The sequence below is a fragment of the Furipterus horrens genome, unplaced genomic scaffold (assembly GCF_987537825.1).
Source record: "Furipterus horrens unplaced genomic scaffold, mFurHor1.1.pri manual_scaffold_3, whole genome shotgun sequence".
Classification (NCBI taxonomy): domain Eukaryota; kingdom Metazoa; phylum Chordata; class Mammalia; order Chiroptera; family Furipteridae; genus Furipterus; species Furipterus horrens.
In genome coordinates, this window is record NW_028327173.1 from 125,068,398 (window position 1) to 125,087,650 (window position 19,253).

Genomic DNA, 19,253 nt, shown 5'->3' on the forward strand with positions numbered 1-19,253 from the left:
ATTACATGGATATTTAGCATATTTTATACTTTTTATTATATATTTATAATGAAGTAATTTTTATTACATAGTTATAATAAAACAGGGTATTACAGAAGCACATAGAAGGTGTACTTCAGCCCAAAGAAATAATCAGATAAGGGTTTCCAGAGAAGTGTAGATACAACACTACATAATGAGCTCCAAGAGGTTTAAAATTATGTACAATTTAACCGCTGTTCTTTCCCTAATATCTGGCACACAGTAGGTGTCCAACATTTGCTGAATTTTTAAAAACTTATGGCTATCACTGTAAAAAAATGTAATATCTAAGAAAATATGGATTCAGATAGATCTGCTATTCCCTTTAAAAAGAATTTCACAGTAGAATTCCTGTACAAAACAATCTCTTTTGGCGAATTTAAGTTATGATATGTTGTATAAAAACATGATTTACTTACAACTTTGAATAATACCTATATCATAGAATGAAATATAAGATAATAGTTAAAGGGCTGAACTCTGGAGTCTCACAGCCCGAAAACTGATTTCCAATCCTGCTGAGAAGCCATTTGACCTTGGGCAAATCCTTGACCTCTCTGGGATTGTTATATGCAAAATAGGGATGAAAATAATATATACCCCACTGTGTACTTATGATGACTAAATGAGATAATGTATACAAAAGCCACCAGTCTTGTGCTCAGTAAGTGGTTGCTTTAAAAAGGGGGGAAATAAATAAATAAGTCTTACCACTCATTTTTCAACTCCTTTACTCTATACGGCCAAGAGTATACACTTAAGAAATAGCTGCCTAGGATTATTGCTGCAATGCATAGTGGATAGGACAAAGTTAACTAACACCACCTCGGGGAAGCCTTCCCCCACAACCTATCTGTGCTTTCTGGAAATTTTTAATTGACTCTTAGTTCTGGCTTCAGTGAAAAAGAGTGTTCCATAACTTTGAGAATTAACCAACTCCATTCTCGAGTGTCTTAGAGTTAAAAGTAAGCAAGTTCCAGGTCCCAGAAGTGGGACCAGATATAGTTGTCAATGCCCACACTGCATCCAAACAACCAGAGTTAAAAAAAATTTTTAACTAGAGAAAATCGGTTGGCATATCAATGTAGCAGAACAATTTTGAGTCAATATGGATCACAGGATATATATTATTCATCTTGTTCAAATCCCTAAAAATAACTTTTTAAGGAGAAAGAAATCTGCAACACTAAAAGAGGTCACTTCGTGTGGCATGCATAAATATGAAGGGGTGTCAAGCAATCAGATTTCTCACGACAGGGCTCTTTCTGGTGCTTTCTAAATTGGCCTGCTGAGAATTCCCTCAGTCTTCCCAACTAAATAAATGAAGATTGTAATGCATGAGAATTTTTTTAAAATGCTATATTTGACTCCTGAGAAGCAAAACAGGCTAGAAATACACATCATTAGTAACAATGAGCTAAGAAACGATGGAACAAACCACATAGTCCTAGTTAGAATGTGGGAATGAAGTTTTGCCTCATATGGTATTAAATGCCCATAAGAAGGTTAATTGTTCTAATAGCTGTTACAACCACCAGGGAAAACAGAATTGAATGGTGGGCATTTTGATAACGTTTGTGTGGGAGAAAGGGCTGCAGCCTCTTCTAAAGGAGCTGCCAGTCATTCTGAGTCAGGCAGCTGGGAGGCAACGGTCTTATCTCTCAGGACACACCAACTATCAGGATAATGGGGGGGGGCGGTCATTTACATCTACAGCTGAGTGCTTGTGAAGTTGACAAATAGGTTTATGTGCACTGCTTGTGTGAATAAAAAGACAGGATAGTAAAGTCGTTAAGAGCAAAGAGTGACCCCTCCCAAGGGACAATCATGATGCAAGGCCATTATCAGCCCAATGATTCCCACGCATACAATAAAATTCACTATTTTATGAACACGCTGAGATTTCAGTAAATCCCGACAGAGCAGTGAGGAAAGCAGATAATCTTTTGTTTTCCTCTTGACCCTGACATCTTTACAAAATACCTGTTTCTGCCAGCTGTGACACGAGGGCCATCAGAATACCTTGCAAACACTCATCTTGCCCCTTTTGGAAATGGAAGTGGTTGCTATATTCATGCAGAATAGATAGATGACTGGAAAGAGCACTTGGAAAGAACAGATTTTTTACTTTCTTTGCTGAGGACTAAAGTAATTATAGTTAAAATCTGTATAATATTTTACAATTTTCAAAGCATTTTCTTAAACATTATTTCATTGGATCTTCAATTTTCTTTTTTGTATAACCTGAGCCAACTTACCTAACTCTCAGAAGTTTAATTGCCTCATCTGTAAAAAAAAGGGGGACAATACCACTTAGTTTACAAAATTGTGAGGATGAAAACAAAGATTGTGCACAAAGTGTTTAGCACTATGCCTGGAGTGAAGAATCAATGAATTCTAGTTCTCACCCCCCGCCCCCCTTTGCCATACTGGCCTTCAACACCAGGTCCCTCAGCTCATAAGGACCAGATCTGGGTCCAGAATCCAGGTCTTCTGACTGTCCCATTGTGCAAAGGACAGCAAGAGGGAAGGGAGAGAGTATTGTCCTTTACCCCGGTCATGTACATATGCTTGATCTCATTCTCATGCCTCATTGGATTGAACTAGTCACACAGTAATGAGCATTGACTCAACTTAAAGGAAAAGAGACTCATTCATTTCAGTCCCATCTTTCCTTATCCCAACCCTTCCATAGCTTTTCTTTAAGTTTCCTTTATTCTGGTTTTGTGTCTGAAACGTTATATGAAATAAAAAGTAGTTCCACATTAAACTCTCAACTAGAGAGAGATTCTCTTTAAAGCAGTCACATAAACTAAGGGACTATGAAACAGCCAACTCCATAACTGAAACTAGAACAAATCACAGTAAAACAAAAATTATTACTATCGACTGGGTTTTATTCTTAACCCCAGCTAAGTAACTATGTGCAAAGTGCTAAACTTTCATTTGTTGATATCTAAAATTAAAATCAATAAAATTGTCTATAATCTATACTTCTCAGGTTTTTCTCTCCATAAGAGATCAAACAAGAGTAATTAGATTTCTGCCTGACTAGCAGGGAGAGAAAACTGTTTCATTTTAAATCAAAGTCTTCCTAGTGGATTGGATTACAGTTTCTTCCTCTTACCTATCACCACTCAGCAATTGCTTCCAGATTTTATTTGATTCAAAGTATCAAAATGCTATCTTATAATTTTTAGTAGAAAGATGTCTGAGTTAAAGTTTGATTTTAATTCTAGATTTAAGGCTTACCCTTCCCATTTCAACTTCTTCCAAAGCTCTGTGCTTGAAGTCATTTTAAATGTGATAATATCTGTCCTCTCAATTGTTTTTGTTTTTGTTTTTAAATAATGAATATTTCTCTTTATTTACAGACATATCAGACATCAAAGAGTCTATAGACACAGCAGAAGTGAGGATGTCATAGAACTGCAAACAAGGTGTTAAAGAATCATTCAACTATTATTTTTTGAGATGCTTCCAGTATAAATGTTCTTCTCTGAAAGCAGCCCATCATCTACATCCCCTAAGAAACTTGTGATTCCGTGGTCTTGGCCATAAATGATTAGGTTAGAAGAGATGATTTTGTTTCTCTTGGCCTTTCCCTACTGGTGACAAAATTATACACTTAGGATCGGGCAGGAAGAAGGAGAGAGGGTGATCAGGAAGATTATGCTCAGAGTAGAAGATTGCAAGTCTTGGTCAACTCAGTTGGCCAGGATCCCTCCTCCCTCCCCTCCTCTGTTCTCTCTCTCTCTCTCTCTCTCTCTCTCTCTCTCTCTCTCTCTCTGTGTGTGTATTTTATTGATTATGTTGTTACAGTAGTTCCAATTTTTCCCCCTTTGCTCCCTCCGCCCAGTACCCTCCACCCCCCAGCAATCCCACCCCCCTTAGTTCATGTCCATGGGTTGTGCATTTGAGTTCTTTGGCTTCACCCTTTCCTACACTCTGTTTCTTTAAAAATTAATTAATTAATTTTTATAACAGTAAAAAAACAACAATTCCTCCCTCTCAGACTTAAGACCCTTTATACTCTTATAAAGGACAATGGGTGAAGGTCTCGTGCTCCTCTAGCTGCTTCAAGCTGGACATGGTCATCATCCTACCTACTCTTGGGTCCAGAAATCCCTAATAAGTGGGGGGGGGGGGGGGTTTGGATGGGAAGGTGGCCTTCCCACATGGGGAAGGATCTTGCAGACTCCAGGTCAGTTGGCTGTTCCTGGACAACAGCATGCTTGGTTTAACAGGCTGGCATCCTTGTTGTATTCTGGGGGCAACAGATTTGGCAACAGAGTTAAAAGGCATCATTCAATCCATAACCACTAGATGAGAAAAGGCAAGCATTAATTATTCAATACCCCATATTAGAGGAAAAAAGAAAAAAAAAAAAGGTCCTTTGGAGAAAGGTGTACAAGGCACATCACACCTGTCCAAAATCCTTTTGCCCACTACACTTCATTTGGGCTGAGGGGAATATTTTAGCTTTCCCCCTCTCAGATCTCTGGGCCCTTTCTGTCCAAGCCATTAGGATAGAAAATAGAAACCAGTTTTAAAGTGAAGTTCACAGACCACCCAATGCTTCACCAACCCAGTCACTTAGTTCAGCCAAACTGTTGAGTCTCAGGAGGCAGCGATGCAGACAGGATTAAGTGAGGCCTATACGTACAATCACTCAAGTAATGAGATCATAGGCTTATGTCCTATGAAAAAGAACACACATGTTAATTTATGCAACATAACCCACAAACCAGTCTCTAAATCTGCAAGACTGTCTTATTGGAAAGACATCCAGTTGCAAGGCATTTGACATTCTTCTTGCCTATAAATTAAGCATCTTTGATGATGTCACAGACCTAGTTTAACTTTCAAATGAAAACAAACTTTAAATGAAAATAAACTTTAATGACAGTTAACTGCACTACTTTATAGTCTATCACTGAGCATTGTGATTTTTCTTGAATCGTGGTTTTTCTCCTTAAGAGTACCCTCCTTGTTATTAAAGGGACCGCATTAAGTCCAGTTTTAATTTATTCTGTTTGCATAAACACAACAAGAGCAGCAAATGATCACATGTGATCTTTACATCTGCTTTGCTGGAACTTACACAAGGAACCTTTAGGATGACCTTCAGTCTGCCCTTCAGGGCACAGAAGCTGAGCCACATACCTGCCATTCAGCCTTGCCTGTAAACACTTGTCTTTTCCAAGTCCTTCAGGTTTTCAGTTGTGCTTTAAGGTCCCTTATAGCCATCTTTCTGGAAAGCAACCGTTGTTCCTTCCCTGGAAAGTTTGCCATGGACCGCACAAGCAACCAAGGTACCAGGCCTTTTTCCTTATGGGCTTTTATTACCTTCAAAAGTCAATCCCAGTTCCTCGGGGCTTTTGGTAACAACGAGAGCCAAAGCATATCTCCTTTAGGTATGACATTCCAGTCAAAGTCATGGTCAACACAACCTCTATTGACAACTGGTCTTATTAGTGCTATGCAAAGAACATTATGTCATTACTTACTTCTTCAGAATGCCAAATTCTGGAGGAAAGAGGTAGGGAGAAAAATATAAAATGTGAAGGAAAATTCTTGTCCCTCTCATATTCACTAAAATTGCATTCCCATACTTTATGTTTCCTTTTGTCCACTGTCCTACATGTGAGGGGGGTTTTGGGGGGGGTTGGGGGGCTGGTTTGGTGGCTCATTTATTAATTTATTTTGCTTTCATTTTTTTCCCCCCACTAAAAATTTTTGTTTGTTTTTCTATTACAGTTGTCCCACTTTTTTCCCTATTGCTTCCCTGCACCCTGCCCACCCCTTCTCCCACAGTCAGTCCCCACCCAGTTGTACATGTCCATGGGTCATTTATACATGTTCTTTGACAAGACCCTTCCCTTCTTACCTCCTTCTCTCCACTCCTCCCCCCCTTGTCACTGTTAGTATGCTCCTTGTTTATATACCTCCAGTTCAATTTTACTCAATTGTTTGTGTTGTTCATTAGTCTCCTGTATTAGGTGATAGTATAAGTTATTTTTCTTTTGTTGCCTGGCTTATTTCGCTAAGCATAATTTTCTCTAGTTCCATCCATATTGTTGCAGATGGTAGAAGTTCCTTCTTTCTCTCTGCTACATAGTACTCCATTGTGTAACTGTACCACAGTTTTTGATCCACTCATCTACAGATGGGCACTTAGGTTGTTTCCAGCACTTGGCTATTGTAAATAGTACTGCTATGAACATAGAGGTGCATAGGTTCTTTTGAATTGGTGTTTCAGGGTTCTTCAGATATAATCCTAGCAATGGAATTGCTGCTTCAAAAGGCAGTTCCATTTTTAGTTTTTTGAGGAAATTCCATACTGTTTTCCATAGTGGCTGCACAATCTGCATTCCCACCAGCAGTGCACCAGAGTTCCCTTTTCTCTGCATCCTTGACAGCACATGGTGTTTGTTGACTTGTCGATGATGGCCACTCTGACTGGTGTGAGGTGGTACCTAATTTTGGTTTTTATTTGCATTTCTCTGATGGCTAGTGATGTTGAGTATTCTTTCATATGTCTATGGACCCTCTGCATGTCCTCTTTGGAAAAGTGTTTGTTCAGGTCCTTTGCCCATTTTTTAATTGGGTTGTCTGTCTTCTTGGTGTTGAGTTGTATAAGTTCTTTATATATTTTGGAGATCAATCCCTTGTCTGAGGTATCATTGGCAAATATATTTTCCCATATGGTTGGTTCCCTTTTCATCTTGCTGATGTTTTCTTTTGCTAAGCAGAAACTCTTCAGTTTGATGTAGTCCCATTTGTTTATTCTTTCCTTTATTTCCCTTGCCTTAGGAGATATATCACTGAAAATGTTGTTATGCGGGATATCTGAATTTTCCTGCCTATGTTTTCTTCTAGGGCTTACATTTAAGTCTTTGATCCGTCTTGAGTTTATTCTGGTGTATGGTGTAAATTGGTGGTCTAATTTCATTTTTCTACATGTTACTGTCCAGTTCTCCCAGCACCATTTGTTGAAGAGGCTCTTTGCACTCCGTTTTATATTTCTTCCCTTTTGTCAAATATTTGTTGACCATATAGACCTGGGTTTATTTCTTGACTCCCTATTCTGTTCCATTGATCTATATCTCTGTTCTTATGCCAGTACCAGATTGTTTTGATTACCATGACCTTGTAGTGTAGTTTGGTATCAGGTATTGTGATTCCTCCTACTGTGTTCTTCTTTCTCAAGATTGCTGTGACTATTTGGGCTTTTTGGTTCCATATAAATTTTTGAAGTATTTGTTGTAGGTCTGTGAAATATTCATTGGTATTTTAATAAGGATTGCACTGAATCTATAAATTGCTTTGGGTACTATGGACATTTTAATGATGTTGAGTCTTCCCATCCATGAACATGGTATATGCTTCCATTTATTTGTATCTTTCTTAATTTCTTTCTTCAGCATTATGTAGTTTTCTGAGTACAGCTCTTTTGCCTCCTTGCTTAAGCTGATTCCTAGGTACTTTATTTTTGTTGTTGCTATAGTAAATGGGATTATTTTTCTAGTTTCTACTTCTGATATTTTATTGTTGGTGTACAGAAGTGCCTTTGATTTCTGAATATTGACTTTGTACCCTGCTATTATGCTGAATTCACTTATTAGGTCGAGTAGCTTTTTTAATGGAGACTATATGGTCTTCAATGTACACTATCATGTCGTCTGCAAATAACGACTTCCTCTTTTCCAATTTGGATGCTTTTAATTTCTCTTTCTTGTCTGATTGCTGTGACTAGAACTTCCAAGACAATCTTGAATAGGAGTGGAGAGAATGGACATCCTTGTCTTGTTCCTGACCTCAGGGTGAATGTTTTCAGTTTTTGCCCATTGAGTATGATGTTGGCTTAAGGTTTCTTGTATATGGCCTTTATTATGTTGAGGTATGCTCTCTCTATTTCCATTTTGCTGAGTGTTTTCATCATGAAGGTGTGTTGCACATTATCAAATGCTTTTTCTGCATCTACTGATATGATCATGTGGTTTTTGTCTCATTTTGTTTATGTGGTGTATTACATTTATTGATTTGTGAACATTAAACCATCCTTGCATCCCTGGGATGAATCCCACTTGATCATGGTGTATGATCTTTCTAATGTGTTGCTGGATCCAGTTTGTGAATATTTTGTTGAGGATTTTAGCATCTATGTTCATCAGTGATGTTGGCCTGTAGTTTTCTTTCTTTGTTGTGTCTTGACCTGGTTTTGGAATTAGGGTAATACTGGCTTCATAGAACGAGTTTGGGAGTCTTCCCTCTTCTTGGATTTTTGGAATAGTCTGAGAAGGATAGGAGTTAGTTCTTTCCTAAATGTTTTGTAAAATTCACCTGTGAAGCCATCCAATACAGGGCCTTTGTGTGCCAGGAGTTTTTTGATTATGCTTCAATTTCACTAGTTGTTATTGGTCTGTTCAGGCTTTCTGCTTCTCCTTGATTCAGTTTTGGAAGATTATATGTTTCCAGAAATTTCTCCATTTCACCTAGGTTGTCAAATTTCTTGTGATACAGTTGTTCATAATAATTTCTTACAATCCTTTGTATTTTTGTGGTATCAGTTGTGATTTCTCCTCTTTCATTTCAGATTTTATTTATTTGGGTCCTCTCTCTTTTTTTTTCTTGATGAGCCTGGCTAAAGGCTTGTAGATTTTGTTTATCTTTTCAAAGAACCAGCTCCTACTTTTGTTGATAATTTTGTTTTTTTAGCCTCTTTGTCACTTAATTCTGCTCTAATCGTGATGATTTCCTTCCTTCTACTCGCTCTAAGCTTTGTTTGTTGTTGTTCCTCTAGTTCTTATAGATGTAAGGTTAGATTTTTTATTAGAGATTCTTCTATCCTTTTTAGGTAGGCCTGTATTGCTATGTACTTTCCTCTCAGGACTGCTTTCACCGTATCCCATAGGTTTTGGATCATTGTGTGTTCATTATCATTTGTTTCCAGAAATTTTTTATTTATTCCTTATGTCATTGTTAATCATTTCATTATTAAATAGCATGTTATTCATTCTCCATGAGTTTGAATATTTTTGAGTTTTTTCCTTGATGTTGATTTCCAGTTTTAAGCCCTTGTGACCTGAGAAGATGCTTGATATAATTTCAATTTTCTTGAATTTGTTGAGGCTTGTTTTGTGTTCTACCTTTGAAAATGTTCCATGTGCACTTGAAAATAATGTATATTTTGCTTCTTTGGGGTGAAAAGTTCTACATATATCAATGAAGTCCATTTGATCTAGAGTGTTGTTCAATGTCTCAATATCTTTGGTGTTTCTTAGCTTTGAAGATCTGTCCATTGTTGACAATGGGGTGTTAAAGTCCCCTACTATGAGTGTGTTTCTGTCTATATCCTTCCTGAAGACTTTCAAGATTTTACTTACATATTTGGGTGCTCCTATGTTGGGTGCATATATGTTTACCAGGGTAATATCATCTTGATGGATTTTTCCCCTAAAGTATTAAATGTCCTTCTTTGTCTCTTTTTGTGGCGTTTGCTATGAAATCTGTTTTGTTTGATATAAGTATTGCTAGCCCCACTTTTTTTCAAGTCCATTTACTTGAAATACTTTTTTTCATCCCTTCACTTTCAGTCTGTATAGATCACTTGTTCTAAGGTGGGTCTCTTGTAGACAGCATATATGTGGGTCATGCTTTCTAATCCATTCAGCTACCCTATGTCTTTTGGTTAGTGCATTTAATCCATTTACGTTTAAAGTTATTATTGGTAGGTACTTATTCATTGTCATTTTTCCCCTTTGCATTTGTGTTCCTCTCTGTCTCTCTCTCTTTCTTCATCTTCTTAAAGCAGACGCTTTAGCATCACTTGCAATGCTGGTTTGGTGGAGATGTATTCTTTTAGCCTTCTTTTGTCTAGGAAAGTCCTTATTTCACCTTCCATTTTGAATGAGAGCCTTGCTGGGTAGAGTATTCTTGGTTGTAGGTCTCTGTTTTTCATTGCTTGAAATACTTTTTGTCATTCCCTTCTGGCTTGTATTGTTTCTCTTGAGAAATCTGATGATAGACTTATTGGAGCTTCCTTGTATGTTATTAGTTGTTTCTCTCTTGCTGCTTTTAGGATTTTCTCTTTGTCTTTGAATGTTGCCATTTTAATTATGATGTGTCTTGAAGTGGGCTTTTTGGGGTTTATCTACATTGGGACCCTCTGTGCTCCCTGGACTTGTGTGGCTCTTTCTCTCATCAAGTTAGGGAAGTTTTCTGTCATTAGTTTTTCAAACAGGTTTTCTATCCCTTGCTCCTCTTCTTCACCTTCTGGAATTCCTATGATACAATATTATTATGTTTCATATTGTCCTGTAGCTGTCTTAAAACTTCTTCATTTTTTTCACTCTTTTTTCATTTTGTTGCCCTGTCTGGGAATATTTTTCTGCATTGTCCTTCAGCTCACTGATCCAACCTTCAGCTTCCTCTAGCCTGCTTTTAATTCCTTTTACTGTGTTCTTCAATTCAGAAATTGTATTGTTCATTTCCTCCTGGCTCTTATTGATAGCTTCTATGTCCTTTCATGCTGGTGTAACTCTCAGTAAGTTCCTTGTAGTTTCCATGGAGTTCCTTATAGTTTCCCTGGAGTTCTTTGTAGTTTTCTTTGACCTCGCTGATATCATTGAGCTTCCCTATAATCCATCTTTTGAATTCCATGTCTGATAGTTTGCTTCCCTCTATTTCATTTAGCATTCTTTCTGGGGATTCTTCCTTTCCTTTTGATGTGGGGTTGTATCTCTGTTTCCCCATTTTTGTGACTCTTCTTGTTTGTTGCTTTTAGATTGATCTGACTCTCAGTTGTTCATGGCAGTTTTCCTTTTTTACTGAACATGGTAATCATAACTACTCTTGTATTTTAGAGTTTAGAAAATGTTTTCACATATATCATCTCATTTGACCCTTAAAATTCTGTTTAAGTAAACAATGCAGGTATTATTTTTACAAAGAAGAAAGATGAGATCCAGACTGACTAATTAACTAGCCTAGATTTCCCAGCCAGATAGACCTAGGACTGACACTACTACATTATGTCATCATTTCATGGTAATAAAGCTCTTTGACAGAGTACCCTGGGGCAAGACATCCTGTGTTATCTGCTGATGAAAGTTAGTAACTCATGAGAAAGTGTTTGAGCATGCACAAAAATGTTTATGTGTTACTTAAGTGACCAAAAGATGGCATTGACTATTATCTTGCATGTGCATTAATGCAATTTGTATACTAAATATTGTAGCATATTCTATGAACATTTTTAAGATTTTCTTTAGTGATAGCTGCAATTACATTTTTAATGAAAATAGCTTTTTCTCCTGATTTAAAAACAATGCATGTTCTTTCCCCATTTAAAAATACAAAAAATAGCAAAGTATAATATACAGCAGAATCTAGGTTCTCAAATATCATTCATTCCAGAAGGCTGTTCAAGAAGCAATTTGTTCAAAAGCCAAATATTTTTTTGTTGCCTGAGAGATGCCTGACTGATCATATAGATATCAGCATGAAAGAGTTGTGGGGTTGAAATCCGAAGTTTTGTTTCACAACCAAGACATTTTTTCCACAAACAACTTTGTCAAGAACCAAATTGTTTGAGATGGGAGACATTTGAGAACTGAGATTTGACTGAAGTCCGAGATGCTAGAGAAAATCTCTGCTCCTTTTAGAATCTCTCAAAGTAGACACATCCACAGAGACACACATACCACGGAGGGAGGCAGAGGCAGAGAGAAAGACTTATATAAATAGTATTATTTTTTAAACTACCTGGAATCTTTTACTCAACAACATCTTAAATATTTCTCCATGTGAATACACGAGACCTACTTAACCATTTTTAACTGTTGAGAGTGCACTATGTGTGGAGGTAGCATTTTTTCCATCTAACTCTTTACTGATGAACTTTTAAGCTATTTCCATTTTTTATTTTGCTCTTATAAACTACACTATGATGTAAATTTAGGACACATTCTTGAAAGTATTATGGAATCAGAGGGTATTCCAATTTAAAATTATGATATATATTGTCACAGTACCCTCCAGACATGTCCCAGTTTGTATTTATGTTGACAGTGATTGAAGGCAAATTTCTCCACACTCCCAATAATGTCAGGTTTTGCCAAATAATTTTTATCTTTTCCAATCTGAATACTAAAAAATATCTCATTATTTTCATTTGCATAATTTTGATAAGTAGTGATTGCAAAACATATGTTTTGGGTCTATTTAATTTCATTTGACTTCCTTTACATGCTCTTTATCTTTTTTTAGGTGTATTTATTTCTATGAACTTAAAGAAATATTTTATAATAGGAAAATCAACACTCTTCTTTCACATGTTATAGTTATCTCATCTTCTTTGTCTTTAACCTTGTTTAAGATGGTTTCACTTTCTGTCATCGAATTTGAGTCTTTTCCTCTATTCTTTTCTATCATGCTTAGAAAGGCCTTCCCCACCCCCAGAGTAAAAATATTCATCCAAGTTTGTTTTCTTTTTCCTGTAGGACCTGTACAATCTCTTTTTAATGTTTTGCTTTAACAATCTGGAATTTATTATTTTTATTAACAATCTAGAATCAACTTTATTATTGTCTTTTGCAGAGTTGCTAACTTTAAAAATGCTGCCAGCCATGGCTGGTATGGCTCAGTAGGCTCAGTGCTGGACTGTGAACCATAAGGTTGCTGGTTCAATTCCCAGTCAGGGCACATGCTTGGGTTTCATCCCCAGTTGGGGGCATGCAAGAGGCTACTGATAGATATTTCTCTCACATATTGATGCTTCTCCCCTTCTCTTTGTCCCTTCCTTCCCCTCTCTCTAAAAAATAAATAAAATCTACTAAAAAAATAAAATTAAAATGTTGCCATAAGGCCATTTATTAAATATTCTGCCTTCATCACATACTAAATTCTCATGTATTCTTACATCTACTTCTAGATTTTTTTCTTCTGAACTACTGATTTGACTACACCTACATCAATATCGCACTACTATAATTTTATAGTACTTTTATAATATATTGACTATTTGGTAGTCAGGTTCCCTTATCACTTTTTTTACATAAATTTACATAATTAAGTTCATTTTGTCAACTCACGTTGATTTCATTAAATTTCTGAATTGCTAGGGAGAATTAGTTTCCATAATACTGAACCTAGAAAACACTTAATAATTTACCAGTAGAGAGGGGTTATATGAATTACATTAATCTATTCTTACATAATACTATATACAGCCATAGGTAGTTACATGAAATAATCAAGATGATGCTCTGGTTTTTTAAAAACAAGTCTCAGGGATTTTGCGTCTGGTAAGATGGAATAATCACACTTATCCCTATTCCTCCCTCTAAGTACAACAAAGACCATGGACGTTATATGTAAAACCAACATAAGGAGACTCTGAAAGGTGAAGAGAAAGCAGACTTCGACATGGCATGAGCTCTTGAATTTCCTTTTGTCTCCTATATCCCAGACTTGGAGCTGAAGAAGCTGGCAACCTGAAAATTCCAACAGGTGCAAACAAAAAAAGCCCCAACAAAAGCTTTCTCTCTAGAAACACGGCATCTTAGTAAGACAGAAAACTTTTAGATAATTAATACTCTACCCCAGCCAATGACACAGAAAATACTATGGCCCCATCTCCACTGATGCTGGTGAAGTTTCAGCGAGAAGCCTAGACTCCACTCTCAATAAGCTTTAGAGCAGCATCCCAACACCTTCCCCACGGTGATTTCAGAAGAGGCCTCATGGAGGATCAGGACTTCACCACCTCACTCTAGTACACATAGAGACCATGCAATGAGCCAGAACTTCCACTCCCAGCCAGGAATAGCGAGCAGCACCCTCTCAGGGTGTCAGTGGGGAACTTGGACTTCTACATTCTCCTGGCAATAATGAGGCAGTGCCCTCTCCAACCATCCATTGACAGAGTAGTATCAGAGAAAACCAGCTTATACAAGATCCAAGGTCTCATAATAGAGTACAAAAATGTTCAGGTTTCAATTTTTAAAAAAAATCAGTCATCATACCAAGAACTAAGAAGATCTCAAAATGAATGAAAAAAAAAAAAAAATGACAGCCAGTAGATGCCTATACTAATATGATAAAGATATTAGAACTATTCACAGGTATTTTAAAGCAACTACAATAATTATTTAGTGAGCAGTTGTGAATATGTTTGAAACAAAGGCTAAAATAGCTTCAGCAAAGAAATAGAAGAAATAAGAAGAGTTGAATGGAAATTTTAGTTTTATCTTTTGTATTGAGTATAATTGACATAACATGGTATTAATTTCAGGCATACAACATAATGATTTGATATTTGTATATATTGTGAAAAGATCACCACAATAAATCTAGTTAACATTCATCATCACACACAGTTACAATTTTTTGTGATAAGAACTTGTAAGACCTACTAAATGGCAATTTTAAAACTGAAAGACAATAACTGAAATAAAAGCTCAGTGGGCAGGCTCAACAAAAAATAGAGGTGACACAGTAAAGAATCAATGAACTGGAATAGAACAGTAGAAATTACCTAATATGAAGAAGAGAAAGTAAATACACAGCAAAAAAAATGTTACAGAATAAAAAAATGGTACTAGCCTACTTGTGGAAAAGAAAATATATGAATATGAGTATATATACACACACACACATACACATTTGTAAGTAAACTCATAAAAGGGGGCCTAAAAGTTTGTACATGTTACATCTAGGGAAATAATTGACAGTGGAAGTTACTAAAGGAGAATTTTATCTCTTGCTCTGTTTTCTCCTGTATTATTATCAATTACAGCATCATATTCATGTTACTTGAATAATATAAAATAGCCCTATGTAAATGAAAGATTGCCTTTTTTGTTTATTCGAGGATCTTTTATGTCCCACAGTAGAATGGTTTTCTCTCTATAAGTACTAAAAAACATTCTTAGACTTTCCCTGAGCATTTTGTTGTTGTTGTTGTTGTTGCTCTGATGAAGGAGATTTTTTTTCCCATTATATTTTCTCACTAGCTATTGTTTGAATGCAAGAAAGCCATGATTTTAATAAATATATTTTAAACTCTTCAGATTACTAAAACTTCTCTTATCATTTCCAGTAGCTTTTTAGTTGATTTACTTGGTTCCATATGTAATCATATCTGTAAATAATTATATTTTCTCCTCCTTTTCAATATTTTTCATATTTTGTTCCCTTGTTTAATTGTATTACCTCCCACTCATAGAATGATATGAACCAAGAATAGTCTTTTCATAATATTAACAGAATTCCCTTTAGTGTCTTACTCTGAACTGATCATTCATTCATCCATTTATTCATTCTGCTTACTAACTGGTGACCAAGATAGGCACTGTGCTAAACTCTAGAGATTCACTGACAAGCAAAATAAAACATGATCCTTGTTGTCATAGAACCTTTAGTCTAGAGGGAAATTAGACATTACCAAGTAATCACACTCATCAATGCCTAATGACAAGCTGAGAAAACTGCTAGGAAGATAAGTAACTTGATTCTATGAGAATGTGTAACAGCAGTATGAATAAAGAAGAGCTATTCTTCTATTGTGCAATAACCAGAAAAGAATTCCATTAAGCCCACTTTAAGTCTACAACTTTTTTCCTAAGAAAATACAAAGGAAATGAGTCACAGATGATTTCCTTACCCAAATCCCTATGACTTTGCAGTGGTGTAAATACCCCTTGTTCTATAATTTTGAGTCAATATATAGTATTTCAAAACAACTCAAAAAAGCTATTACTTACAGAGTGCCTAATTCTGTGCTATTTTGCATCTTATCAACTTCCCAACCCATTTCACACAGGAATTATTGTCCTTATTTACATTCAAGAGTAGTTCAGGTGGGCACGCTGGGCTAAGCTTTGGGGCACCAATGATCATCGGGTGATCCTGATTGCTATTGATGGATAGCTCTTACCATACAATAGGAAGTCTGGTAAAAGTAAACAGTGATTCGTAATTTTTATCGCACTAGACTGTATACTCCTTAAGTGTAAGAATTATGTCTTAATTGTGTTTATATCCCCAATATCCAACACAGGGCCAAGGATATAGAAAGTGTTCAATAAAATGTTTATTGAATTTTGAATGAATGGATTAATCTGGGATTGCTAGGCCTGTATAGATCATGAGCCTCAATAGTCTTCACATTCCAATATTGTCTAAATTTTAATGTACTGAATTAGATTTTTATTAAGTTGTATGATTGGAAATGTTTTCACACTTGAATGTTTACACATTAAATTCTAGCCTAATTTCAAAGTATTGTGACATTGTTTAATTAAAATGCAATAAAAATTAAGTGTGAAAATTCTAAAGTAAAACTTAAAGTGTGTTTAGGTATATAAAAAGTAATCCTTGATAACTAGAAGAGGGACATATGAGAAGACCCCAATGAAGCTGGGGACCTTCTAAATTCTGCTAAGTTTCTTTGCCAGTAGAGACAGCCCTTCCATTCCCATCTGAGGAGCTTACCCCTGCTTTGCCTGAAGAATCTGTGATGATCTTTCCTGAAGTAATTGCCTTGCAAGATACTTCTGAGTTTTCTTGGGAGCTACCCCTGCCACCCCTCATTGCTTCTAGATCTAGATTCAAATCTCAGAAAGCCCTAAAAGGTGAGGTACAAAGGATGACCCATGAGGAAGTATGCTACACACCAAAAGAACTGCATAACCCAGGTCAGGTGGCTCAGTTGGTTGGAGCATCATCCCATATGCCAAAAGGTTGTGGGTTTGATCCCCAATCAGGGCACATACCTAGGTTGTGGATTCAGTCCCAAGTTGGGGTGTGTATCGATGTTTCTCTCTCTTTCTCCCTCTCTCTCTGAAGTCAATAAACATATCCTCAGAGGAAGATTTTAAAAAGAACTGCATGATTTTTCTTATTTATACAGACAGAAATATGGAGAAGATGTGTGGGAATGAATATAGGAGTGTAGGATAATGGTACAAGGAACATAAAATCAGAGCAGGTCAAATGTAATGATATGGACCACTAAACAGATATTCTAGATTCAACATTTTAGCTCAAAGGATTAGAAAGGGCTATTATAGTTTATTTTATGGTTGGCTGAAACATAGACCAATAACTCACTTATACTAAATGAAGAAATTCCAGAATGGCCCTGATATACCACAAAAGAAGATAATCCAAAGGCTTAGGGAGTTTGGAAGGTTAGAGCGAATTTGTCATGTAAGAAGTGCTCACTTGCCCCAGGAGAATCTAGAGGACACACCTTTCATCATGACTTTGAGAAATAAATTTGTGAGGGGAGCCTCAGTATCCTTAAAGTGCTCTAACTAGAATAACTAAACAGAGTCATCATTACTCAATCAATTCTCATACTTGAGCCAGTTTATAGAACCCCTTCAATTAAGAGAAGGATCAGTTCCTTGAGGAAGGACCCTGCAACACTAAAATTTATACTATCAAACTTTCTCTGAGACTTTCCCAAAAGAAAATAAGCAGATATTTCAGGAATTACTGGACACAACTTTGAAATGATAATAATTCTGGGAGACCCAAATATCACTGAAGTCTATCAAATATCAAGAATTTTGGTCGCCACCATCTTGCTTTCTTATAAACTGACAGTGACTCTGAGTCAGAGCAATTTTGGGCCATGAAGCTGCTAACCAGAGCTGAGTTCTTCTCGACATTTTATTCCCTCAAAGTTGCTCCCAAAGTGAAAGCCTCAACTGCCCCTGCAGGAGTGCCTCCACATCCTCAGGACCTTGAGTTTACCAAATTACCAAATGGGTTAGTGATTGCTTCTCTGGAAAACTATGCTCCTGCATCAAGAATTGGTTTGTTTCTTAAAGCAGGCAGTAGGTACGAGGACTCTAACAACTTAGGAACCTCTCATTTGCTTAGTCTTGCATCCAGTCTCACTACAAAAGGAGCATCATCTTTCAAGATAACTCATGGAATTGAAGCAGTAGGTGGTAAATTAAGTGTGACTTCCACAAGGGAAAACATGGCATACACTGTGGAATGTCTACAGGATGATGTCGATATTCTAATAGAATTCTTGCTCAATGTCACCGCAGAACCTGAATTTCATCGTTGGGAGGCAGCTGCCCTTCAGTTTCAGCTAAGGATTGACAAAGCTGAAGGCTTTTCAGAATCCACAGACTTGTATCATTGAAAATTTGCATGCTGCAGCTTACCAAAATGCTTTGGCTAATTCCTTATATTGTCCAGACCATAGGATTGGAAAAGTGACACCAGATGAGTTACATCACTATGTTCAGAACCATTTTACAAGTGCAAGAATGGCTTTGATTGGACTTGCTGTGAGTCATCCTGTTCTGAAGCAAGTTGCTGAATGGTTTCTGAACATGAGGGGTGGGCTTGGTTTATCTGGTGCAAAGGCCAGATACCATGGACGTGAAATTCAAGAACAGAAGGGAGACAGTTTCCATGCAGCTTTTGTAGCAGAAAGTGCTGCTGCAGGGAGTGCAGAAGCAAATGCATTTAGTGTTCTCCAGCATGTCCTCGGCGCTGGGCCACATATTAAGAGGGGCAGCAATGCCACCAGCCCTCTGTACCAAGCCATTGCCAAGAAAATTCACCATCCATTTGACATTTCCACTTTTAATGCCAGTTACTCACATTCTGGACTCTTTGGGATTTACATTATCTCACAGGCTGCAGCTGCTGGAGATGTTATCAAGGCTGCCTCCAGCCAAGTAAAAACAATTGCTCAAGGAAACCTTTCCAATACAGATGTCCAAGCTGCCAAGAGCAAACTGAAAGCTGGATACCTAATGTCCACCGAGTCTTCTGAGAGTTTCCTGAATGAAGTTGGGTCTCAGGCCCTTGTTTCGGGTTCATACATGCCACCATCCACAGTCCTTCATCTGACTCAGTAGCTGAGTCACAGCTACTGACTCAGTAGCTGACGCTGATGTCACATGCTTCCAAGAAGTTTGTTTCTGGCAAGAAGTCAATGGCAGCAAGTGCAAATTTGGGACATACAACTTCTGTTGATGAGCTATAATACTGAAACACATTGCAGGAAAGAGCTGGACGTTTTCTTAACCCAGAGCAGTGAACACTTGAAAGTTGGAAGTCTATAATGTAACATTTTCTTTTTTTTTTAATGAGGTGAAATATCTTAAAAAGTATAAATACGGGTTGTTCCTAGACAACCTTACGTCAATAAGCATTCTAAGTATTTTCTAGGAAAAAAAAAAAAAGAATTT

The 19,253-nt window shown here is 36.9% G+C and overlaps 1 pseudogene; it reads left to right on the forward strand.

The window, feature by feature from the left end:
* The first annotated feature begins 17,614 nt into the window (after positions 1 to 17,614).
* On the forward strand, positions 17,615 to 19,048 carry LOC150015878 (cytochrome b-c1 complex subunit 2, mitochondrial pseudogene; annotated as a pseudogene).
* The last annotated feature ends 205 nt before the right edge of the window (positions 19,049 to 19,253 follow it).